This window comes from Cydia strobilella, chromosome 16, assembly GCF_947568885.1.
Source record: "Cydia strobilella chromosome 16, ilCydStro3.1, whole genome shotgun sequence".
Classification (NCBI taxonomy): domain Eukaryota; kingdom Metazoa; phylum Arthropoda; class Insecta; order Lepidoptera; family Tortricidae; genus Cydia; species Cydia strobilella.
The window spans coordinates 959472-987116 of record NC_086056.1 but is presented as its reverse complement, the minus strand read 5'-3'; the positions used below and the strand labels follow the sequence as shown (position 1 = coordinate 987116).

Genomic DNA, 27645 nt, shown 5'->3' with positions numbered 1-27645 from the left:
TGGGCGATATAGGCTGATAAAAAAATGTTTAATGAAAGATCTTACGTACAACTAAATAATCATAATCATAATCATTTTATTCATAAAACCAATTTACATGTCAAAAACTTATAATTACAATACAGTTAAAATATAAATCGAGATAACTTAAAATTAATATCTAAACCAATAAATATACAATTAGGTGTAACAAAAACAAAAAATTTAATAAAGTAAATCATGGTCGAAATTAGAAATAAATATCAAAAATATCAATATATACATAATATGTTTTTCTGGTTTGTTGGCACTGGCAGACGAGGCTTCTTTGTGTTTGTTTGTGTAAGCTGATAATGTTGATGATTATGAAACTTTAAAATAATGTAATCTATCTCATGTAATTAAATAAAAATTTTGACGTGTAATATGTAACAATATTATTAATAAATGAGTATGATCATGAGTATGAGTATGAGTATGATAATGAAGATGGCGTGTGTATGGAGAAGCGCTAGTTCATTTTCCTCTTAAGTTATTCTGGGAATACTGGAGCCATTATTTACCGATGCATCTATTCTGAAGGTGTTCGACTTATTTTGTGGATTCTCATCTCTACCTACCATAATATTAGAGAATTTTTTGAAGATATAATATCTCTTTTGTGATACTTGTGATCGTAAATTGATTGTAATTGTATTTAATATTGTGCATGGCAGATTTTATTTAAATGTAAAATAATTAATTAATTATTTGGCACATATGTAAATAATAATATGTATAATTTTAGATTAAATAAGTATGTTTCCCTATGTGGAACTATGTTGCCGTGCCCTAACAGGGCGTCACATGAACAGCTTATATTTAAGAACACCTGTACCTGCTATGTGATATGCAATAAATGATTTCAATTTCAATTTCAAACCTATTTTATACAGTTTTTATAAAACGTGGTGATGTAAGTTTAAAATAGAACATTTCGATGCTAGTGCGGAAAGTGCCAACACATATAAACAATGTACGCCTGTAAAAAGTGTAACATTTTAAATACTTAATTATATCAAAGAGAGCAAGGTTCTTAAGATACAGTCTCGACCTAGTTTGGGGACCACTATCGATTTCTATGATGTAATGTGTTGCCTCACTTTTTAGGGTTCCGTAACTTAAAAAAAAAACGGAACCCTTATAGGATCACTCGTGCGTCTGTCTGTCTGTCTGTCTGTCACAGCCTATTTTCTCCGAAACTACTGGACCAATTAAGTTGAAATTTGGTACACATATGTATGTTTGTAACCCAAAGACGGACATGTAACGTAAACAAATGAATTTTTAACGTGGGGGCCACTTTTGGGGGGTAAATGAGAAAATTAATAAATAAAGTTTTTCAAACTATATCGTGTAATATATCAAATGAAAGAGCTCATTGTGAGAACCTCAAATATATGTTTTTATAATTTTAGGATAAACAATTTAGAAGTTATTTAAGAAAATAGGCAAAAAATGACCATTCCCCCCCCTTTATCTCCGAAACTATTGGGTCTAAAATTTTGAAAAAAGTACACAAAATACATCTTTACCTATAGATTACATGAAAACCTATTAGAAATTGCAGTCAAGCGTATGTCGGACTTAATTACTTAGTTTTTGATCCGACCCCTGTGGGTTTTTTAAAGACATTTCACTCACGTTTCAAATAAAAAATACATTGTTTAAATTGTGTAATGTACGGAACCCTTGGAACGCGAGTCCGACTCGCACTTGGCCGGTTTTTTTTTGTTTGGAGCGAAAAATGCATTCCGCATACCACCCGGGTGCGGGGGGTGTCCCGAGTGGTTATGTGGGACTCCCGTCTAGGCTAATGAGGCCCACGGTGTACCCACTAAAAACCCCCCATATGCCGCCTCACCGCCCTATTGGTGGGGTACTTGGCCGGTTTTTTTATTTTCATCTTTTTTTCGTAGCGACATCTACCCGAAGCTTTCAGTAAGCTCCGAATTGCCTGAAATCGTGTCCAGTGACCGCAAAGCTGGCGGCAATTAGTTTTGATTGACGCCAACTAAAAGCTCACAAAAGCCGCGGCTAAAAAGCTTTCTACGTAATCCAATCATTTTCTATTGTTACATTATGGGGCTCTGGATAGTTTACACTTGTAGTACGCTGCGTAAAAAGTCAGTTAGTCACTAAATCAGCAACAACCCGAAAGGCTGGAGATATAATGAAATGTACTGATTTATTATTATTTACAACGACGGGACTTAATCGCGTAAAATAGTTTTAAATTTACCTCCGACGTTTCGAGGACTGCGTTGTCCCCGTGGTCTCGGAGAAGACTGGCTAAAGTTGACATCAACATCTTCTAGGCGCGCGAGTTTTTCGAACTACCCGCACTTGGTCTTGTTTATTAACTTGAACGTTTTGCGCACTAGGGATGATGCCTAGAAGATGTTGATGTCAACTTTAGCCAGTCTTCTCCGAGACCACGGGGACAACGCCGTCCTCGAAACGTCGGAGGTAAATTTAAAACTATTTTACGCGATTAAGTCCCGTCGTTGTAAATAATAATGAGTAAAAATCGTGAAAGTTTAAATCAGTGTACTGATTTAAACTAACACGATTTTCACTCATAATTTAACGTCAGGCCATAAATAAATGTAAGTTTGTACGCGATTAAGCCGTATTAGTTTTAAATTAAAAATGAAATGTGTCCACGAAATTGCATTTCGTTATCTTTTACGGTGTAAAAGTGAGGATATTCATTATGAGCTCATTCGTCTTGTGTGTCTGCGGTTTAGTACGGTTCAGACGAGCGGGCGGCACGCGCGTTTTCATAACTAGTAATTTAAGATCATTGTAATTTATTTGTGATTTTTATTTGTCATTGAATTTTTATTTTATTTATTTGTAATTGAATTTTTATTTTAAATTGTAATTTTTATTTGTAATTTTAATGTGTGTCTGAAATAAAATTATTTTATTTTATTTTATTTTTATTTATAACTTGCGATTGTATGCCGGCGGCTAGATTCGTGTAACTCATTGAATATAGGTTATACTAGTTATTTTAATTAACGTGGCAGCATACTTTCTTTCAGCACTCTTTCTTTGAGACATAATATATCTCTTTTTCTAGACTTATATTGACCGGAATATAGACCGTGATTACCTTTTGTATCCGTAACCGTGTTTTGTTTTGTAACCGTGAATCATTCAAAACTCTAATATCTCTTTTTGTTAAATTATTAGAGAATAGTAGATAATTTTGACGCGTAGCTTGATCCGTTACTTTTTATTTTTATATTTATATTTCTTTGTTGTTTTTATACTTTTTGTATGTTATAGTTTATCATGAATAAATGCGATAATTTCTGATTTCTGATGCTGGCTCCATAGACGGTCAAGGAATTTAATTTCCGTACCATGTTTAGAGTTCCGTATCCAAAGGGTAAAAACAGGCCCTATTACTAAGACTCCGGCTGTCCGTCCGCCTTGTAACCAGGCTGTATCTCATACACCGTGATAGCTAGACAGTTGAAATTTTCACAGATGATGTATTTCTGTTGCCGCTATAACAACAAATACTAAAAAGTACGGTACCCTCGGTGGGCGCTTACCTTATCAGTGACAATAGTATGAGGTCCCTTAACGACTTTCATATTGATTGTCACTGTGACAAAGTATGAAATGGTACGAAAATTAAATTATTTAACTGTACCGCCCGTCTGCCCTGTCCTGCTTAGTGTTTATGTGTATTTTTAATCAGGAAGCCAGACTAGGGTTTAATTTCACTGCAATCCTCTCCATTGCATCTTTTCTAATTAAAAATGTATATAATTTCCTAGTTGTTGTTTAATTTCTTAAGCGTTGGCATTTAAGAATCACGTTTTACTCAGACACGATGGGATTTCTTTTTCAATGTTTAGCCATAGGATTTCTGCAAGAGATGATTTTATTGGTCATGCTAATCAGCCTGGTATATCTACTACATAGTATTTACCACATATTGGCAAATGTTGTTATTAAATTTCAAAGTTTTGTATGAGACAGCTCTTTTTTCCTAAATTTTGGAAGTTGGTTTCAAAGTCAATGTCGTTTAGTAAGTCTGACATATTATGTAATTACCTTGCGAAATATGGATAAACGCAGATAGCCACTTATAACCGTACCACGAGTTGAGACTTTACATTTACGTTAGCGACTGCGTAAACTCGATCGCAGTCCATCTCGCTCGCACTGATATATTCGTATCTAGTTCTCACAGTCGCTAACGTAAATGTCAAATGCCAACTCTTGGTAGCCGTCTTTGAATAGGAATATAAGATGACATATTTTTATAATGTGGAAAGTCATCATTTTCGTTTAATTCTATTTACATTCAAACAAGTGTTTCTTTAATACGACGAGCTCTGGTTGGATCACCTTAACCAGAAACGAATTCGCAGAGCTGCTGGACCACCCCAGGAGTCAGGACACATCTGTGATCGGTGCGGCAAGAAATGCCGATCAGCCATTGGTCTTTACAGTCACCGCAGTCGATGTAGACTGTAGACATCTCCTCAAATACCTCTAGTCGCTGCAACTATCATCTGTAAAGATGCTGTGGCCAATGATGATGACTGCCTAACTGAATTAAGTTCGTGTGGTTTACATAAGAAGAAATGTGTAGATAAAGAGCAACGATTTGTATTATCTAGGAACAAACAAATAAATCCAATTGGGCGATAAAGGTGCAGCGATCGGCGAGATCTAGACGAATGGATGGATTATGGGCCCGTGAAGTGCTTGGCCGCAGACTGAAGAAAATCTAGAATAGTGTACTTATTTTTTTCGTTTTGATTCATTCTGATTAGAAATAACCCGAATTTCAGCCCTTTTATTAGCATGAAAATTATCTAATAAAGCTTATTTAATGTAAATGTTTGTGTTTTTTGCTTTTAATGTTGGATATATTAACCAAAAATTTTTAGTTTTCCGAAAAAAGAAAGTTTTTCTTAAAACTCCCATATAAACATTTTACTTTTAAACAATCGATGTATAGGTTTCAACAATTTGGGTGACTGCATGCAGCCCTGTAGAACGCCTTGATTTGATTGGAAATTATCTAATTTCTAACTTTCGTACTTTATGGATATCGAGATAACATTTTTTTATTAAGGTAAGAGTGTTAGACGCCTTTATTTTTATTTTAATCTCAACTAGCTCATTCAGGATTCTCATATTTTTATTTAACGCACTCAAACGCTTTAGACCGGTCAATTAAATGCAAAATACGAGGAGGCAGATTTATTATTACAAAATTATAAGGAATAATTTCATATTAGTCTTAATACTTTCATTCGCATTTGATTGAAATAAATAAGGCTAAATTGACAGTCATTTATGTTCAAGGGCTAATTTGTAACAGTTGGTGTAATATTTATGTAACCACTGTTTTATTGTGATGTTTTCGCAAATGTATTAAAAACTTCGTTTATTGTAAGTGTGCAAGTGTCATTATGTAATTGTCACACTTTGCACACTTGCAATAAAATGTATTATTTTCGTTCTGTCTAAACGCGACGAATAGCTACGCACAATACGGTTTCATTTGGAAGAAGATTGCGGCGCGGGGCGCGCAGGCCGCATACGAAGAAGGGCCGGACTGGCATGCTTCTTTATTTTATTATTAAGGTGCAGCCAGCAGAATTTATGGAAAATTGTAGGGTTTTTTTAGACCATACGGTTGCCAAAAATATGAATAGCTTTCTTGAGGCCTTTCTCTAGTAACTTCATCGATTCGAAACCTTAAACAACTTTTGCATCGATATAAAAAATCATGAACAAACTAGCCAATTCGGACGTGCACCTGACATCAGATCGATATTTTGAATCATAATGGAATCATTTGCGATGGCACGCACGGCCGTTAACTCACAGGTTCAGGTCCTTTCAGAGAATAAATAGAAGTAGGTGACAATACTTTCATTATGTATGTATGTAAACACTTTATTGCACATAAGACAGGTTAAGATATACAATTAAACAGAAAGTATACAATGTACAACGGCGAACTAATCCCTGTAAGGGATGTCAGGGATCATAGATCTAATTCCAGGTTTCAAACTAATTCTAGTAAAGAACTGCATTTTTTACTGATTTTAGCACATCATGCTTGCACTGCACTAACCGTGGTCCGATAAGCGATCTTCTATCGCGCGTTGATGTATGTCGGGCCTAACACTGCCCACCTAACGTAAAACGTCACAAAACACAAGAAATTGCTAGGCGCTGACTTCCTTTTGGTACCTTAGGGTAAAATACCTAAGCCCTAAATTGATTAGTATCGGTTGTATTTACGATTCGCCTTCGAATTTATGAAAAGATCGCTTTGCGTGATGTACTGGTTGGTTTAAGTGTACATTTGAATCGTTTATTTCTTACAATGTCACAGTGACAATCAATAGAAGAAGAAGAATTGTACATTTTGATGCTAGTGCGGAAAGTATCGTGTATCGAACGATGTTTTTTAATACAGTTGCGAAAAAATAAGAAAAACAACAAGTAAGGAATTCGAAACTTTTATATTATTAATTCTGTGACATCATTGACATTGACATTATGAAGAGGTGTTTTTTTAGCTGGGTGTAATTATTACTGAACCCACTTCAATGAAAGTTTTTTTTTTAAATGCATGTTCTATAAGATAGAAACAATTGTACTATTATTACCCAAATATCGTTAATTACGATTATTTGTGTATCGTACATTTATAAAAACAATATCGAATGCAGAAAGAAAAAACGCCTCTTCTTTGACAGGCGTTCCGTTCCATTCAGACAACTTATTAAGAAGGGTTTTTCAATATTCAATATAAAAAAAATAGACGTGTTATAATGATGAAGAGGTAAGTAATAAAATATAAAATATGTATATTTTTCGTATTCTTACATTAACAGTAGGTTTTTATGTTGTTTACGACGTTTAAAGGAAACTAATATTAACACTCATCAATAAGTAGTCATGAATTGGAACAAGAATAAATTAAAAAAAATTGGAAATGTAAAAAGCACTAGTTCGCGAAAACCAACTTTCCGCACGCTAAACAGCTACGTAAAGTAGCACTTTTTGAGCAACTGTATTAAAAAGACATTTATTCCATAAAACACACATTACACAGGACAATACGATGAAAGAAATAAAATACTTAAAAAGGGAAAATAATAAGAACAGCAATAACAAGATAAAGATAAAATTATTTACACATTGAAAACAGAAAAATTACACACACACAAAATTACAATGTGTGAAGTAGGCAAAAGGCCCCTGTCTCAGCATATTGTTGCAATTTGCAAACGAGGCAAATTCCAACGCTGTTATTCTGCCATATGAAAGTCGCTAGGAACCTCATACTACTGTCACTGTGACAGGCTACGAAATTGTACTGAAATTAAATTCCTTCGCCGTACACAATGTTGAAATACATCCTTATTTGCTTTAAACCTCATGTTCGAACCGCCGCTTAGCTTAGCTTAGCTGCTAGCCCAGTATTTTGAGGATTAGGTAGTCTAGCCGTCCCAAAGTATTTTACCGGCCTAAAACTTTTGTCAGAAAAATAATTAAGTAAAAAAATTATTAAATAATTAAGTCTTTCGGTTCGGTTCCTTGCATCAGAGACACCGTTGTCGTAAGCTGTGACAAGCCCTAATTAACTTCCCGTTCCAACCCGTCACTATAACTAAAACATGATCCCGTCTAAAAATCATCAGCTTGTAGTGCTGCGGTAATTTGACCATTAATCACCGACCGCAGCGCCATCTGGACTACTGTATCGTCAACGAGAGAGGTTTACACGTTACGACATGGATGCGATACTGTAGCCGACTCTCAAAAATAAAAATACTCGATAAAATTACATTTGTGATATTTCCTACGGTAGAGAGACATTACTTTCGACTGCATTACGGCTGCAAATGTCAAAATCGATGATGCTACCGATTATTGAAGTGAAGTAATGAAGTCGGCAGTAATGTATCTGTCAAAATACAAAGCTCAAAGGATTTGAGTACGCACACGTCTTTTATCACTACACAGTGCACAAGATCCTCTCAAAGAGAAATAGACTTTTACTCCCTAGAAAGAAAATAGTTTAAGTGACAAAAAATACCATAACTTCAAACATAACGTTTGAATTCAGATGATTTATCAGCGTCAAATGAAACTTTTTTCTTATTAACAAAATTAATGATGCTACCTGGATTAAGTATTGAAATTTGCGGCAGTAATGTAGACGGCAGTAATGTCGCGCTGCAATAGTGCAGCAGTACCTAATGCTGGTGCAGTCTTAATCCGAACGGTACTTTAATTTCGGCAGTAATGTGGTAACGAATGTAACCATTTTTTCAAGAAAATTCAAAGTGATGTCGCCTCCGTTAACGCTGTAATAATAAAGTTTATGCTGCAGAATGCAAGCGGCTGCAGTACTATTGCAGGGCTACATTACTGTCTACTACATTGCTGCCGCAAATGTCAAAATAAGTGTTTCTACCTGGATTATTATATTTGCAACAGCAATTTCGCGTCGCGTTGGCGGTGTAGTCTGAATCCGAATGTAGGACGGTGAGGTGAGGGCGAAGATAAAAGCCGGCGTTACGTTAGGCGCGTGTATTACCAACATGGAGGTTTTACAATATTAGCACTCGCTTGCCGAACAAGGACTAGCAGTGGTAGGCGCAAGCTTGACCAGTGAGTTTTCTACGGCAGAGACACTACAACACTTCAGCAATGGTGAAGGTGTTTAGCGTGCAGTACCGAGACCCTAATTGCATTTCTCCTCAAATAATCATCAGCCGTGGGCCTAGGGTCATGTTTCTACGTTGCACAGTCGTTAGCGAGATCTATCTCGATCGCTGCGCCATCTATTGGTGGGCGCCGTAACTAGTATCCATAGTGGAGTGGTATCGGTGCGGCGGCTGCGCTGCCCGTGCGTTGTGTGCTTTACGGTACTAGTAGCGCCATCTGTTGGCGTGTGGTGGTAGGGGCGTTACACAATCATAAATCCGGTAAATGTCAAAATGCAGCAATGCAGTCGGCAGTAATGTCGCGCTGCAATACTGCAGCAGTCTGAATCCGAACGGTAGCAAAGAATAAATAATAGTACTAGGTACAGAAGGTTTACTCTCTAACAAAACGCGACTATTACGAGAGATATAAGCGCAAGCGTGAGAAGACGTCCGTTCCGAAGCGGTGCGCGGCAACTACTACTGCTAGACACCAAAATTGGTGTGGGCCGCATGTACTTGTAGCGACGCGACGAAATCGTGGAGTGAGCCACGCCTGACGGTACCGTTAGTATTTTGTTCCAAACATTCTCGATAAATATCGTACGCTATAAAGAATTTCAGCCCAACGTTCATTTTTCACTAGCCGCATGCATAGTTTATACAGGAAATATTAGCAGGAAAAATGCTCTAGAATATTTCAGGAAAGACTTGCATTAAAAATAAATATATGCGGAAAAGCTTAAGGTTTTGCATTTCAGGATATTTTACAAGTTTTTAACTTGCAATGTTCCGGTCAAATCTTGCAAGCGAAATTAGACCCACCTCCATTATTCAGTTTAGCTGAAACTTCACATTTCACATACATAATATACAAGTAATATGTACCATCGAGCTGATCTGATGATGGACACAGGTGGCCGTAGGAACTCTGTGATAAAACAACGCAACCTAACTTTGAATGGGTTTGTTAGAATATCCTCGATGAGTACAGTAATCTGCGGAGTTAAGCCCCCCCCCCCCCTGCAAACTAATTTCTACGCGGCACAAAACATAAAAAAATAAACTAGTACCTACACTAAGCTAAAGCTATTTTCCATAAATAAAAACTTGCGTATTTTTACATGCAATCGATGTTCCTACCATCCCACAGCGAAAATAAATACGCAGATAAATACAACACACCACTACCAAAAGAACGAAACTCGACACGTGCTTCGCCTCTCTATGAGACATCATCAGGAGAATAGATGCTAGAGCGGTCTCGGCCCCGTGTGCTCCACGCCTTAGATATATCTTATCTAACGACATAAACTTCTGGTCAGACTGTCCCTACAGTCCGTTCACTGTTACTTCCATCTTTTACCAAGCTTTTGCCTCATGATTTAGTCAAGTTATGTTCCAATGTATGCGGAAGACAAACTAATTAACCCCGTTTTGAAACTAATGTGGTATGACGATACCTTTAAGTATGGTGCTTTACGCACACTAACGTCTCACCCCCCTCCTGACGCATTCCCCCCTTTTAGCATGAAATATGTTCTGGTTTATGCTTTCTTTTAATCAAGGAAAGCGGCTGAAGTTTTATCTCCGATGGCATTAGTTGTTGAATCAACATTATTATGCGCCGCTATTATATACCTATCTCGGTTTTTTTACATAACTATTACACAGAGAAAAAAGTCCGTACTTTTGTGAAGTTTGTAATACATTAAGGCATTAATTAAAGTAGCTAGTTCCAAGTAGCGACATTTTCCTTCCACTGACCTCAATCATGTTTGATTGAATTGTACCGTAAAATGTGTCTACTTTGCTCCAAAATTCAGAATTTAATTTGAATTTAACATTTTTTATACTGAGGTATGTACCAATTCCGTGTATTCGGAGCTCGAGGAAGTGGGGGGTGTGTGCCGCGCCCGTACGTACAAAACCACACCACTCTCACCACTCTGTCATGACGCCCAACATTCCTAACATTCCTCAGCCGTGCACAGGTGTTATTTGGAATGTCAAACTTCTATGAACTTATGACGTATAAATAACACTGGCACTGCGTGTGCTATCAAAATCTCTGCAGGCTTTTCTTGGTCTAACTCTATACAAGCTGATTTAAAGTAGACCATCATTACTATCATGATGTAACACCTAAATGAGGTTGTGATATAGTTTTCATATATAAAAACTATTAGAGCCTAATAACCCAGGGGAGCAAAGTGACATTTTACAGAAGTTCTCACGCATCTAAAGGATACATCTGGCCCCTGTCCATCGCTCGGTCACGCTTAGTAAGCGACAGGAATACAGGACCAGCTAATAGGGTTTCAGTTCTCAGACACGTACACTTTGATACGTTTACGGAATCTCTATACGACTATTTCACCCCAAACACCATTTGGACGTAAGTGACAAACAATTTTTTTTAAAGCAAAAAGTTTCGTTCGACGCTGATAAATCAGCTGAATTCAAACGTTATGTTTAGAGTTATGGTATTTTTTGTCACTTAAACTATTTTCTTTCTAGGGAGTAAAAGTCTATTTCTCTTTGAGAGCATCTTGTGCACCGTGTAGTGATAAAAGACGTGTGCGTACTCAAATCCTTTGAGCTTTGTAGTTTGCTGCTTTAGGAGTTAAAATAGAATTTAATCTTTAATGGGTTTTGGATTTCTTAGCATAAAATGTTTTAAAAGGAAACTCGATTTTAGTTGTTTTTTAAAATTGTTAGAAAGTGCTTCATAAGATGCCTGAGCCAGTTCTATACGAAACTCCTTTACAATCTATACTTTAAATTTTTAATTTGGTTAGTGATTAATTTAATATGTAATGAATATGATTTGTCAGCTGTCAAAAGGGACATTTCTAGATGATAAAACCTAGTGAGACCTAGCGACATTTGCAGTGGCTAACCTTGATGAAATGAGTGCCGGATTAAACTTTCTCATAGATTTGATTGATAAAAATATTAATAAAAAACATGTCATTGCCGTAACGACATCAACGCTAATTTTCGTGGTGAATTCAAAGTAACAGGCCAGTGAGTGTGCTGACATCAAACCGATATAACGATATTAGAATGAAATTGGAATCATATCAGTTCGCTGTTATTTGCGCGTTCATTTCACTCACTTATCCGCACCGCGTGAATGACAACAGATATGTTTCTAATATCGGTTTGATATCAGTGCACGTTCGAATTGTCCCGATCGCCGCATCAACGCTGTAGTAATTATGTTAGATTATTGCTAATGCAGTCGCCATCCGAACGTTACCTCAATTCCATCAAAATTCAACGCATATGCGCCAATGGTAATATTGTTTCCATTAATCAACACTTCAGCTCTAATAACCGTAAAAACAAATAATGAATCAGCATTAGTGCTTGCATCTGTCCCGACTTGCATCCTAACTCTGATAAAACGCAGTATCTCCCACAATTTCAGCTCCGTTATACAGCTTTCTGGCTTCACCAACTTAATACTTCTTTATCCATTTAGAAAAGGCGCTAACTCCTTAAACTGGCATTGCATTTACCGCTTTTAATTTCGTCACTTACGCGCGCTTTAAAAAGGGTGTAACTTGTGGCGAAAAAGTAGCGATATTCGCCATTTTTGGCGACATTATCAGTTTGATTAAGAAAGGTCGTAAGTGTAATTTTTGGGTTGGTATATAAGTCGTTTTGGGAGGGTAAGTAAGGCTTGGCTGTGTTATTTATAGGCCGATTTGTCGACGCGCCAAACCACGCCTGATTCAACGTGTTTAATGCCCTCACGATAAACAACCTGCGCTATTTACGCTTACACTGTGCGGTCATTATTTTTATGGGCTTGTATTTGGGTTTTATAGGGAAACAATTAGTGTAAGAGTGGGTAATATAGAAGAATGATACTTATTGGTGTTGCACAAAATCATAATAAAAGCATTTTAGACGTATTAAATCACATTTATAATCGGGTCTATCGCGAATTTATTTTGTTACCTTTATTTACCGACGGTTCGACACAGGTTTCAATGGTCGTAATACATATGTGTTCAAAGCGCGAGGGTATTAAATGCGCGGGCGCAAACACCTGAGTTATATTTTGGACATATTTAATGGCGCCACCTAGTTTTACGATTTTTAAACATCTTTACAGGTTTGGCCTTGGTTTATTTACGCTTTAAATCTACTTTTGTGACTGTAATTGCGGCCAGTCAAATCCAGTTTTACGATTTGTAAAATAAATGTAAATAACATTACGGTGGCAGTTTTCATACGCAAATAACTAAAATGTATTACTTTATTAACTAGACTCTGGTAAACTCAACTTCCCCAAAGAGACGAAACAACTTAATTAACACACTTATTTCCAAGCACTGAATCCAGAACTTCCTAACAAGAAAACACTCACCAAACTCCTCTTTTTACGGAAACAGTCTAAAATTTAACTTCAATAATTTTAAGTAGACTTAAATGCTGAATTTTCTTTGAAGCTTATTTAGGCTGTTATGTAGGCTTATGTAGGGTGTGTTTTTCTAGTAAGTAAGCATTCGTAGGCTTCGTAACTAACTACATTTTGCCAATTTGAAAATATTTTAATAGTTAATTTAATTAAAACATAGAGTAACTTATACTAGAGCGTTACTGTCATAGTACATTTTGTAACCCCAGTAAATTCACTGCCATCTGTCGACACACTTTAAAACTAAAAATGAAGATTTATAAAAATACGATAGAATGTATTTAAATATAGATAAATGATTTTTTTTATTTGCATTAATTATTTTTATGATTTTGACCCATGTTCTTTCACTGATATGCGTTAAAATTGTTAAATAACAAATGAAACCGTCAACGCCATCTATACGACTGTAGGCCAAAACTAGTAGCGCCCTCTGAACGAGAATCAAATTTTCTTGATTTTCGAGGCACGTTTTTTCCTTAGACTGTATCCATCTATTACGGAGTTATATCTATCTTTGATTAAAATAATGTGTAAAAAAATAATCACCGAACGCGATTTTTTCGATATAATAGCGGCAACAGAAGAAATATCATCTGTGAAAATTTAAACTGTCTTAGCTATCACGGTTTATGAGATACAGACGGACAGACGGACAGACAGACGGACAGCGGAGTCTTAGTAATAGGGTCTCGTTTTTACCCTTTGGGTACGACAAAAAAGTGACCAAGTCCATCGGTGGTGAAAGCTGGAATCGAACCGGCGTCTTCAGCGGCTAAGGTCCTACTCACTAGACCACCCGGCCAGGGCGATACCGATACCCTTCCCAAATTATATGCTATCTTTGCAAAGCTAGTCACCTTTGACCTTTCATTGTGCTACTCGTACCTTAACGATATTTATTAAGATAATGGGTACCTTTCAGAAGTTTCGAACTCGAACTACAAAAGGCGCACTCGCTGGTTATTTATAAATGTTTCCACAGTACCTGTTTAAACAGTATAACTTCTTGTTATGCATAGACATAGTATAGTAGTTATAGACATGAAACCGAGCTACCAGGGGTAAGAGAAAGACATATTCATGTATTGACAGGTTAATGTATGGCAGCATAATCCTTTTTCTTTTTCACTCTTATAAATTTCGGTATTTCGCCATCGCCTCCTAGCTGCCCTGCAACCATGAAAAAAAAACCCAGTCGGTGATAAGGACAAAGCATGGCACTATTTTCTCTTTCCTCTTATAGGAATCGCAATAAGACTATCTTTCTCTATCAAAGAGTGTCAGGTCCTTGTTTGAAGATCACTCACACCTCACAATGATTGGTGGATGCGTAATGAAGTGAAAGCCGTACGTGAGATGCGAGCCAATAAATAAGACAATCGTAAAGACCGTATCAATACCAGTTCAAACCATAAGAACTTGTTAAAATATGAATTTATTATATTTTATTATAAATTATTTTTACGCCTTTGGCTGAGCGGTTAGCCACGCCGCAAAGAAACAATGTCCTTTAAAAAGCAACTGTATCGTAGTTGTTAAGGTTCAAGTTTAAGTTCATCCAAAGATAGATATAACTCCGTAATAGATGGATACAGTCTAAGGAAAAACGTGCCTCGAAAACCAATAAAATTTGATTCTCGTTCAGAGGGCGCTACTACCTTTGACCTACTATCGTATAGATGGCGTTGACGGTTTCGTTTGTTATTTAACAATTTTAACGCATATCAGTGAAAGAACATGGGTCAAAATCATAAAAATAATTAATGCAAATAAAAAAAAACATTTATCCATATTTAAATGCATTTTATCGTATTTTTATAAATCTTCATTTTTAGTTTTAAAGTGTGTCGACAGATGGCAGTGAATTTACTGGGGTTACAAAATTTACTATGACAGTACCGCTCTAGTATAAGTTACTCTATGTGTACATCTAATGGTAATGTAGGACGATCGACCACCTCAATGTAGGCATGCGCTCATATTATTACATAGATTAGAACCTTAAAGTCAATACGATACATTGTTGCTTTTCTACGCGCAAGAAACAATGGCTTTTGTTTAACAGATTAGTGTATTAGGCGTAAAAATCATTTGAGAAAATTCAAACTATAATATCGGATACATTTCGGGGAGTGCGCACAGGAACTGCACGACCTGATCCCACCTTCCCCTTTCCATCATCGGACATCCAGGCGCGGGGAGCGAATGCACCCGTTCGTGGTCCACATTCCATTCGTTCGGACGAAACGTTTTGCCTCCTCCTTTTTGGTACGGACGGCTAAGGAATGGAATGCGCTCCCGCCATTAGCCTCAACCACCAGATACTGTCCATTATTTTTTTTATGATATAGAAGGCAAACGAGCAGACGAACAGCCAGATGGTAAGAAAATACCGACGCCCATGGACACCTGCAACGCCAGAGGGGTTGTGTTGTCGGCTTTTAAGATGAGAGTACGCTCTTTTCTTGGTGGTTTGAAGGTGATAACGGTCCCGAAATACCGCGGACGACAGTTCTTTTTACGGTTCCATCGGGGAGTGGGACGTGCGATCTGATCTCTCGTTTCCACTCTGTCGCATCTGGTGCATACCTACTGTTATTATGGCACTGTAAATCGCAAGTCAAGGCGAATCAAGTTAGCGGCACAAGTAAATAGTGTCCGTCCGACTTCGGGACATTACTGCAATCTCGACTCACATTAATATTGCTTCCCGAGGGAATAGTGTTATTGAAGTTTTTTATTATAGTAAAAAAAGAAAATGTGTGACAGAATAGCACAGGGGTCGGGAAACCGCGGCTCACTTCGCTCGCTCGCTCTCTTTAACCAACGAAAAAATTACGTCTTCCGATTTGCTGAATACACCACTGAAAACACCAATTGCGGCTCTTTGGCATTCGTACAACTGGTGATTTCTACTGCGGTATGTTGTCGCGTAGGGCGATGACGAAAAATTTTCTGGGCATATTTTTGACTACCTGCCCAGAAATTTTTCGGATTAATCCCTGCCAGCTGCCGCTTCTTTTCGTCACAGAAAAAGAAACCCTCATTATTAATCTTCAGAAAATTCACGTTTGTACGGGACAATGGTAGACAATTTCATGGAATGCTCCCATAATAATAATTATCTCGAGTTCAAGTAGATTTGGTTCGCCCCGACTCTTGCTTGCGCGTATGTAAGAATACTTCGCCAGAACTCAGCGCAAATTTAACTGAGTTCAGTTTAAACTCATTTAATTACGAGACGCTTAAATGAGTGAATGCAATAAATTGAATGCTGCTTGTCTTTTATTACTCCAAAGTCGTTATTTTAAATTGTTCTGAGCGGGAGATTGTGGCATGATTTTTTCAGTAGTTTAAACTCATAGTTCATCAAAAATAAATTTTGTTTTAAGCAGAAATGCCTGAAAACGATGCCATAAAGCGTAGAAATAAATAAAAAATTGAAAAATTCCCCAACTAGGGAACAAATCAAATTATTTCTATGAAATATTTTGATTTGTGTTTTAGATCTGGCGCCTAGGCTTTCAAAGATAGCATACACCGAAGAATTTGGGACGGGGACCGCCCTGGTCGGGTGGTCTAGTGGTCAGGACGTTAGCCGTGTAACCTGAAGACACGGGTTCGATTCCCGCCTTGGCCACCGGTGGACTTGGTCACTTTTTCTTTAGTTTACGATATCAGTTTAGAATTTGAAAAATTCACTGTCTCAGGCAAGGCTTGAACTCGCGACCCTGGATCACTAGCCAATCGCTCTGCCAAGTAAGCTACCGAGACTTCATAACATTTAAAACTTTCGCGTTTTGAACACATATTAAATCACATTTACAATCGGGTCTATCGCGAATTTATTTTGTTACCTTTATCTACCGACGTTTCGACACAGGTTTCATTTATGTGTAGTAGGTGGTTTGAAAATGTGATGTCTACCCCAAACTTTAAATGCACTTTTCGTCGGGTAGTCGCACAAATCTCTGTTTTGACATTTTGCTGGGACGTCAGTTAGCCGCGACCACGACCAGTGAAACATCAAAGGTTCGAAACGTCGGTAAATAAAGGTAACAAAATAAATTCGCGATAGACCCGATTGAAAATGGGATTTAATACCGAGACTTTCACTCTATGACAGCGAATATTTCCACCATGTGTTTAGGGAATAGGGAGGCGCCTAGCTTCATAGTTCATCCTTAACAACCGTTACCTTATCACAGGTAATAAGATCCTTAAAGGTGACATTTGGGTGTCAACTGCTGCTGCATCACTATTGCGACATTACTGTGGTGGCGTTGATGCCGCAGCTATATCTGTCAATTTCCTCAAGGCGGTTTCCTGAGCCAGAAGGCGAAAAATCTCCTTATATGATCATGTTTTTCTAAGAGGCGTTGATATTCGCAGACGTGGAAAAAATATATGTAGTTCTTGACTATATTATCTTGAATAATATAGCTTCCGATACACGAATTATGACACTTCGCTTGATATAATTAATTCCCAAAGTAACCTCTAACTCGGACTTTTAATCTAACTTTACTCGGTTATTTATTATGTGATACTATAAACAAAAAAAGATGTTTTTTCTTCTTTTTTTGTTTATAGTATCACATAATAAATACCTTAACTTAAATAGTAATTTCATAGAGTTCGAATTTCGATATTGTAATGTAACGTTTTTAAAATAAATAAAAATCGACAAAATTCGATCAAAATTGACACTTGGCGCGCATGGTCTTTCCCGCTCTTTCTTGCAAAATGTGACAGTGACAGCGGCAAACCGATGGAATAAAATGAGGGATTGAACGTTATAATCGCGGCAATAATGCCGCGGCGAACTCACTCATTTTATCGAGGAAATTGGCAAAAATAACGGGTCTTCATAGTGGGTCCACTTGCATAATCCCACTAACCCGGGGTTAAGCGGTTAAACCGGTAACCCAATGTCAAATTGTGGTAACCAAGATAACTCCAGCTTTAAACGGTTAACCCCGGGATAGTGGAATGGCGCGAGTGGGCCTAATAAGTCCAAAACTCCAAACCTTCAAGCAAAGAATCCCCATCCTCATCTTATAGGCCGACAACACACCAGAGAGTGTTGCAGGTGTCCATGGGCGTCGCTATGTGTTTACCGTTGATTCGTCTGGTCATTTGTGTTCTATATCATAAGAATACATAGACGCATGGCTAGTTCAAATAAAAACACACCAAATGCGTGCAACTCTTCATCCCAATCAAAATTGACAAAATTCCGGTCCGAAATTGGAGCACACTGGCCGAACGAAAATGGCGGGACAAAAAACTGAACGCCACTTGGTTTAACAGCCAATATCGTAGTCATTTGTCTCGGCTAGCTTACCGAAACCATTCGTGACTCGGGACCATCCTTGTTACAACTGCATAAATGTCATTTTAGATTGTATGTGTTTGATTTATCTTTGCATAACTGCCTATAGTGAGCGGGGCTTATACTCTAATTGTGTTAGGTTATTTCGACTGTCCATTTGAATGTTTCGGATTTTTCGGCGCAGTGCGGGCTTTGGATCGGGGTTGATGAATACGTTTGCGAAATAAGTGGGGAAATGTTTTGAGTGATCGTTACATTGGGTTTTAGGATTATTGATGGTAAATGGTCCGATTGGTTCGGATTTGTAAAGCAGATTCGTGTATTTTGCTTTGCAGTGGTTTATCAATTATTTTGATAATTTTATTGTTTAGGTACTGTACCACCCCACTATAGTCCAGTACTACAACTTTGGTCCACAAGTTCTACGCTTCGCGTTCGACACACAACAACAACAGACAGCTCACAACAACAACAGCAACAGTTCGCTGAAAAATCTGCTTATATGATCATATTTTTCTAATAGACGTTTAGATAGGGCCTGAACTCACTGCACTTTAAATACACTGAACTGTTTTGAAGCAGAGAGCTGTCAAACTACGAAGTTTCCACAAGTTTCTAGAAAATAGGTGTTAAATAATAAATAGAAGTTGGACAAGTTTGAATACAACAGCTGCGATTGTTATGCTGTATTTGAATTGAAAATTGTTGGGCAGAATGGTATCGGTATTTAATAGTTAAAATGACTTAGGTAGCTAAGCAATCTACCTAAGTATCGCTTACCTAACTAATACTGCTTTTAAAGCATCTCGTAAGGAATATTTGTAAGAAGTTGCTAAGTTTTATGAATAAAGGGGTAGTACTGTAATTAACGCGTTGATAATAATAAAATTAAGAATAAGAATAAAAAAACATTTATTGCCACACAACAGAAGAGAAATTACAGGAAACGAATAACATAAAAAATTGTCATGCGCGACAAAAGGAGCGGGCTCAGCATATGCTGCGCCAGCCACTTCACCAGGAATTGACCGCACAGCGCTGATTTTCAGTCCGCCCCCTTACTGAACCACATTGATATGTGCGCGCGATATTATTTTTACAGATATATATATGTGTATGCAGGTTACCTCTCTAATAAGAATTTTTCAATCATCATCATCATATCAGCCTTCTATCGCCCAATGCTGAGCATAGGCCTCTCTTCGGGTACGCCACTTGTCCCGGTCCTGAGCCAATCTTAATCAGAAGTGACCCTCAGTCTTCCGAATATCGTCCACCCAACGAGCCAACGGACGCCAGGCACTCCTTTCGTCTGAAAGCGACCACCATTCAGTTAACATTCTGGCCCACCTGTCACTGGCTGGCAACATGTCCCGCCCAGCTCCAATTAAGTTTGGTAATGACGTATCCGACGTCTTGCACCTTGGTGCGGCGTCGGATCTCGACATTCCTCACTCGGTGTTGAAGTTTGATGCCGAGCATGGCGCGCTCCGTGGCTCTCTGTAATGTGTGTATTGTTCTGTAATTTTTCATTACAGAACAATAAGACAAACAAAACTCTATAAGAACCTAGGACAATTCGAGTTTTACTAGACTTATATTGACCGGTATATAAACCGTGATTACCTTTAATACAAAACATATAAAAAAACACAAAAAATACAAAATACAAAACACACAAATACAAAAATACAAAAGGTAATCACGGTCTATATCCCGGTCAATATAAGTCTAGTGAAACTAACCGTGAATCATTCAAAACTCTATTTCAAGTTTTAGTTATTCGATTTGTTTCCGATATTATACTGATCTAGAACTGTCACTTTCGACACTGAGAGATCAATATCATATCGGAGACAGATCGAATAACTAAAACACGAATTGGCCTGGAAAACTCGTTAACATATAAGAATGATATGACATTAATTATCGTGCGCCTCGCTTGCGCCAATACCACAGAATAAGCAACAGTATTATCATACAGAACGGCCACGCACCGCCCCGCCCCGACTCGAATTACCTCGCCCCGCGACAGAAATCTGGCGGACTTCTGGCGTACTCTCAGTATTATTTTTAAGCAACTTAGTGTAAGGCCTGAGTGGACGCTCGAGTTGGGCGTGCAGCGGGGCGGGGCGTGCGGCGTGCATGTTAAACAAATGCAAACGTATAGGAGCGGCCTTAGTGCACGCTGCTCACATCACTTGTGAACCCGACGCCACGCTGCACGCCCCGCCGAACGCTCCGCTTTGAGCGTCCACTCAGGCCTTACACTTACTCACACTATGACGCATGACGCGTGTACAGACGTGCTGTTATCACATAGAAACGCAAGTGATTTTGGATGTCGTGTCCGCCATGTGCCAATACATATACGAGCGAAATGCAAGATAACTGAATGATATATTATGATTTGGATGTCATTTTGATGTCAGTTTACGATCGAATTGGCGTGCAAGATCTCATGGATACAACTTCACTAACTAGACTCCAGTCCACTACACTAGTTATCTATCAAAGTAATCGCTTCAAAGTTAACAATGAACTGCCCGGCTCTAACTCCGTCGACGCTAATATCTAACTTGGAGGCCAATTCAAACTTGCATTCGACGTCAAAATGATATATAAATGATGACCCATGCGACCGTAACCATGACAACAAAAAATGACAAGTAAAAGTAGATTCACCCAAATACAGGATATATACCAGATTAAATAAAAGGATTTATGTCAGATTAAATAAAAACTTTTGTTCAAAAAACAACCAACAACCTTGTCTTGTTTCTGACCACTCTGTCACGCTTTTATTTTTGTCTTATCATTAATAATTAAAAAAAAGTTGAGTGATATTGCATGTCTTTCTAGCTGTAGATTATTATTATTATTATTTATTATTTTAAACTTTATTGCACAATATAACAAATAAAGTACAAATGGCGGACTTAATGCCTAAAGTCATTCTCTACCAGTCAACCACCAGGCTAAACAGAAACAGTGATAGGTGCAGGCATTGAACAAAAAAAAGCAGAATAGGTAACTTAAAACAAAAAATATAGCGATAAATAATACACACTACCAAAAATAAACTTACATATACATACTGTACATACTATGATTAAATAAACTTACATATATATTACTTTATTTTATGTACCCAGTGCAAATAATACTAGATTATAATACTCTCGAGAAAAATTAAAAACTAAATTTGACCCATACAAAAAGCTCCACTCCGTCACATTTTCTGGGGACAAAAAACAAGCCAACGAAAATGATTTTGGCCCAGTTACAAGTCTAACAAATCACTCTAAAATAGCTCAGCCTTAATCCCCGTGGTCCTTCGAGCCGGATTGGATATTAAAATGAGACCCAACTAATACAAATTGCTCCTGAGCCGCAATAATGACGTCATTTGTATGACAATCCTAGCGAGCTAATACAGGCTTACATGGGGGAATTATTCGGTCCATAGCGCTGTGACGTCACAGCAGTCAGCACAGACTACGCAGGCACCGCATTATGAAGCGTTTACAGAACACGAAGTCGCCATATTTAGGGAACAATATCACACAGATCAACATATATACTACCTAGACTTTATAGACCGCGGGCAGGAACAGACTTCCATGACCAATCGCCTCCCGGGCGAAAACTCGTAGTGGTTAACGGCTATGTATGATGAACCCTCGTGAACGTCAGCTGCCGCTCCGTTGGCGGGTTGAAGAATGGCAGCAAATAAATTCTATAAAAAAATTGTCATCGCCTCCCGCTTGATAGTCTTGATACTTTGTCAGATGATAGTTTAGATGCTATTGTTAATAAAACAAATCGTCAGCCTGTTGTATTGCGGTGGAAAGACCGTATTACGCGTTTCGGTAGCTGCCATTTGCTCAACCCACCATCGGAGCGGCAGCTGACATTCACGAGGGTTCATCATACGTAGCCGTTAACCGCTATACGAGTTTTCGGCCCGGGAGGCGATGACCGACGAAATTTGCGCATGGCTCGCGGTCTATTAATTTAAGCAAGGCAAGCAGGTACTACGATATCATCTGCCTTTCAGTCTCAGGTTACTGCCCGTGGCAAAATTTTCTGTACCTTATAGTTTCTTATTTGCATGGTTTAATTCATTATTAACGATGTGTAAATTTGCATGCTGTTTAAACAGCTGAAGAAGGTGAAACGATTGTATGTAATGTACATTTAACCTAAGACAATTATTGTACCCTTTTTCTGCAAATAAAATTATTTCTATTTCTATTTCTATTTCTAAAAAGATGTCGCGCTGATGACGCTGGGCTCGCTTACAATTGCACACTGGGTTAACGGTTTAACCACTTAACCCCGGGTTAGTGGGATGGTGCAAGTGGCGATAAGATACAGGCATCTACTACTGATCGCTACCTCTATCCGAATGCCGGCCCGCACATCCTTTCTGTCTGACAGCGACCGCCAGTTCGAAATTCAAATAAACCAACTGCCAGCCTGTCTGTAGGCTAAAACGGCTGTAAAGGTAGCAAACCTTTACAGAACTTATCTATTAGAATCTTAATTCTAATGGACACTTCCCTAAATAATAAAAGATCTCTAAATTCTATTTGACACTGAAATTGTTTACTTAATCTCTCAACCTGCTCCTCGGCACTCGGAACTTAGCGCTCGCGCCAGTACTAACGTTTAGTACTGGAACGTGCGCTAACTCGAGACTTGACACTTGTCTGTACCTAATCTCGGAATAACGGTCTAGATGCCAGCAGCTAGGCGTGTTTCCATTGTATTACTATATTTAATGTCTGTGTTTAATGTAAAAATAATTTCAAGTTTGCAAAACACTGATTTAAACTTTCACGATTTTTATTCATTATTATTCACAACGACGGGACTTAATCGCGTAAAATAATTTTAACTATAAAACTCCCGTGAGACTCAAACATATTAGATTATTTTAAACCGGGTCACTCACGTATTATTAAGTCGAATAGCTCGACATGTTTCGGTCCCAATTTGTATGAAACTTGTACATTCCACTACGTCACGGACATACAGGTGAAAATTCACACTAAAACGTGAACGTGACGTAATGGAATGGACATATTGGGACATATTGTTTTAATCGCAGGATGGAGAATCCTGCCGATTCTGAGTAGAATGAGCCCAAGAATGTCCAAGAAAGGATCAGATTTTCAATATTTATATTAGAAAACGCCCTGGTAGCCTAGCGGTAAAAGCGCTGGTAGCCTAGCGGTAAGAGCGTGCGACTTTCAATCCGGAGGTCGCGGGTTCAAACCCCGGCTCGTACCAATGAGTTTTTCGGAACTTATGTACAAAATATCATTTGATATTTATACCAGTCGCTTTTCGGTGAAGGAAAACATCGTGAGGAAACCGGACTAATCCCAACAAGGCCTAGTTTCCCCTTTGGGTTGGAAGGTCAGATGGTTGTCGCTTTCGTAAAAAATTGTGCCTACGCCAATTCTCGGGATTAGTTGCCAAGCGGACCCCAGGATCCCATGAGCCGTGGCAAAAAGTCGGGATAATGCGAGGAAAAGGCCCGTTAGCATTTTATCGCAAGTACAATGGAAACAAGCAGTTACGTAAGAGAAAACTGGCACAAACCGGTTGCAAGCGGTACCCTAAACGAATTCTCCTTCTAAACTGAAATTTGTTATAACTGCGAGCCCCTCCCAGCTAAATACTGTATAATTTGCGACTTAATTCACACCTTTTTAATTTACCAGGGTGAAATTTGAATTTCTACAGAAAGCGGGTAATTACGTAAAGGCAACGTTTTTAAAAATGGCGTTTCTACGTTTCATTATGCGCAGAAATAAATATTTATAACCAAAAACTATTTGTAATTTATTTCTGTTTATTCTGAAACGTTTATATTCCGTGCTTCTTATCACTCGATAGTCTCATCGGATCAGCGTTGGAAATTGCCGGGAACATGCTGAGATGAGGCCATTTCGTGGCACTGTCTTCTGTGTACCTTTTTCTTATATGTATTTTGTTGCGTTTGTATTTCTGTTTGTAGTGAATGCAGTGGAAATGAGAGCGTTGAGAAGTGTGTGTGGTGTGAGATTACAAGATAGAATTAGGGACAGTGTGATAAGGGAATAGAGTGGACTGAACGAAGATGTAGTGACAAAAATTGAGAAAGGTATGTTGAGATGGTTTGGACACGTGGAAAGAATGAGTGAAAGAAGGCTAACAAAGAGAGTGTATAAGGGAGAGGTAAAAACGAGAGTTGGAAGAGACAGACCTCGGCGGACTTTCTCTGATCAGATCGGGGAAATCCTGAAGAAAGGCCAGGTCAAGAGCACCCTAAACCGGCGAGCGTGTATGACGAATGTTATGAAAGTGGTCCGTGGTCTCTGCCTACCCCTCCGGGAAATAGGCGTGATTATATGTATATGTATGTATTTCTATTCTATTTTACTATTAATAAAGTGCATTATGTCTGCTTGTTACTTGTATGCATACCACGGAACTTGACTTGAAGTTTGTTAACAAGGTTATACAGTGAACGCAATATGTAGACAATTTGCAAGCTAACTAGATCATAAGGGTTTTAGATAGTTTGCACCTTCATAGGTAGGTAGGTATAGGTAGGTAGGTAGGTAGGTAGGTAAGTTTTCTTACAAGATACTTAGCGCTACTTGCACCATCCCACTAACCCGGGGTTAACCGGTTAAACCGTTAACTTAGTGTCAAATTGTACTGGTAACCATGGTAACTCTACGGAATAGACGGAAACGCCGCAAAAAAAATGTGTAACCGGTTAACCCCGGGTTAGTGGGATGGTGCAAGTGGTGCTTAGTGTTTTATTTTTACGTAACTTTTATTGTACTACAGAAAAAACCTTACAGTTTTTTATTAATTACACTTGGTGTTCGCGTCCGTATACTGTATAGTAACTGCATAGAAAAAGGTTTACCAAATCTCACGCTAGATGTCGCTGACCAGGCCGGGCAACTAGCTAACGATGTTCTTATAGAGTTAAGATATAAGGTTTGAGAATTATTTTTAATATATTGGCTTTATTTGTGACTGTGAATGGTTATTTCATCTATCCCAATTAAAGGGCACCCTTTTTGAAATTAGAAGTATACACTTGGTACTCTAAAATACTCTATAACTAACTCAAAGCAACTTATCTCCAGTTACAAATGAGGCCAAAATAACGGACAAATATCGGAGTGCACCAAATAAGGGGAATCAGCGGGCACTAACTTGTCACAAAGTTAATTAGGCGGACGGAGTCGGGCGGAATAACGGCCACGAAATTTAGGTCCGGGCCGGGAACTGTTGTCGACGCTTACAGAGACCTGCTATTGAACTATTATTAGGTACTACGTAAAGAACCGGCACAGAGAACCAGTATTTTGCACCATGAGCTGCCGGTCGAGAACCAAACTATGGAAGCGGAGCTTGAATATCGCGACCTAAACGGGTAAGCGCCATGAGTTTCACAGCGCTTACGTCGTTTTGTTCCCATTGTTTACACTTCGCTCGGGACGCCTCGACAATATGCCGAATGATCCCTTACCGTCCCATGCCGATAGTGAGCGCCGGGCCTTATGGCACAGAATAACTAATAGTACTACCGTACATGGGTTTGAAGTTGTTTTAAGTAGGGCCTACCGCGAACCACGTTCGACGTTGCCTCTCTGTCGGACTCGTAAATTCGTGCGTAAGTGTGCCGATGGTCCTGGGTTCGAATCCCGGTAAGGGCATTTATTTGGGTAAATATTTGTTCCTGTCATGGGCTTTTTCTATGTATTTATGTATGTATTTATCTATATAAGTATGTATATTGTCGCCTAGCACCTGTGGGCCTAAGTTGATCTGTGTAAGATGTCCCCTATTTTTTTTTTCTGACTTCATTAGTAAATATCGTCATATGTGAACCAATTTGCAAAAAAACTTTAACAAATTGTACGCCTTAACCTTGATCAAGAATCACTTTATTCATAAATAAAAACTGCATAAAAATCCGTTCAGTAGTTCTCACTGAAATTATTACGATTTACTTACTTCTTGCTTAATAGTTGTGACAAAATACGGGCCTATAGTTGCAACCGCTGTGTGGCGCTGTCGTCGTGCACGGTCCTATCAGTCATTTTACCAAATTTTACTAAGGTTTACAGTGACAGAAGCCGTGAATGCCACTGCAGTAATTCCGCAACGGGAATGCAGCTGCAGTTTTGCACCTCCGAATGTTACCTTTATGTAGTTCTAGTAGAAAGTAGTAAGTAGTAGTAGTAGTAGGTAGTTGTAATAGTAGAGAGTAATTGAAAATTTAAGTCCACTATTGGCATCATATCCCGAGAATTTTGTTTATCTGGTGTAATCCAAACCCAAGTTATGAGGGTTCAAAAAAACGACGAAGCGCTTCGAGAAAAGGTAGGTAGTGCCCTTTCGCTTCGCTTTGCTCGTCTTGGCGGGGGCACTACCGTGCCTCCAGATATGTCTGTGTCTCACGGAAGTTCTGTTATTAAAATCGTTAACTCAACTAAATAACACCGAGTATTAATAAACATGTCATAAATGAATTCCTCCAATGTGTCTCAATGACAATAGGTTACAAAACCCCCAATTGTCACCCCGCAATAATGACCCGCGTAACAATGGATCGCATTTGGCGCAAAATATACGAACCTGTGATCCGTCCCGCACCGAGGCGTTACGTGGACAAGCTTTTCGGCGTGGCTACATCGAAAACCGTATGACCGAATTGCGTCATCGATTAATGGATTCTAATATTTATGCTTACATTGAAGAGCAAAATATTTTAACCAGGCGTGCCTGGGAAGCAGGCGGTTAAATTCAAGCAACAATTTATAGTCTAAAACAGTTGTGGGCAAAGTACGGCCCGCGGGGTGCCGCGGGCCAACTTCGGCCCGCGATAGGATTTTATCTGGCCCGCCGAGGGTCGTTTGAAATATTTAGTATATGGTCTGTAATCCCGTGGAATAACAATAATGCATTTTTGCTGCAATTCTGGCCCTCCTCCAAAATAACTTAAACTTTCTGGCCCCCCATGTAGACAGTTTGCCCACCACTAGTCTAAAATGTAATCTTGCCCCGAATTGGACAAGTGGGGTGCCAAATGTTTTCTTGTTTGATTTCTTGGTGCAAATTAA

General features: G+C 38.5%; 1 long non-coding RNA gene and 1 other non-coding gene across 2 annotated transcripts in view; one reads left to right on the top strand and one right to left on the bottom strand.

Annotated features, from left to right (window-relative positions):
* LOC134748375 (uncharacterized) overlaps positions 1–25203 on the bottom strand; it is a 69197-nt gene extending 43994 nt beyond the window's left edge. Inside the window, exon 1 of the long non-coding RNA XR_010128407.1 lies at positions 25173–25203. This is a non-coding gene — a long non-coding RNA (uncharacterized LOC134748375). The remainder of the gene's footprint in view (positions 1–25172) is intronic.
* On the top strand, positions 16736–16807 carry Trnat-ugu (transfer RNA threonine (anticodon UGU)). Its single transcript has one exon. It is a non-coding gene; the product is annotated as a tRNA-Thr (tRNA).
* Positions 25204–27645: the final 2442 nt, after the last annotated feature.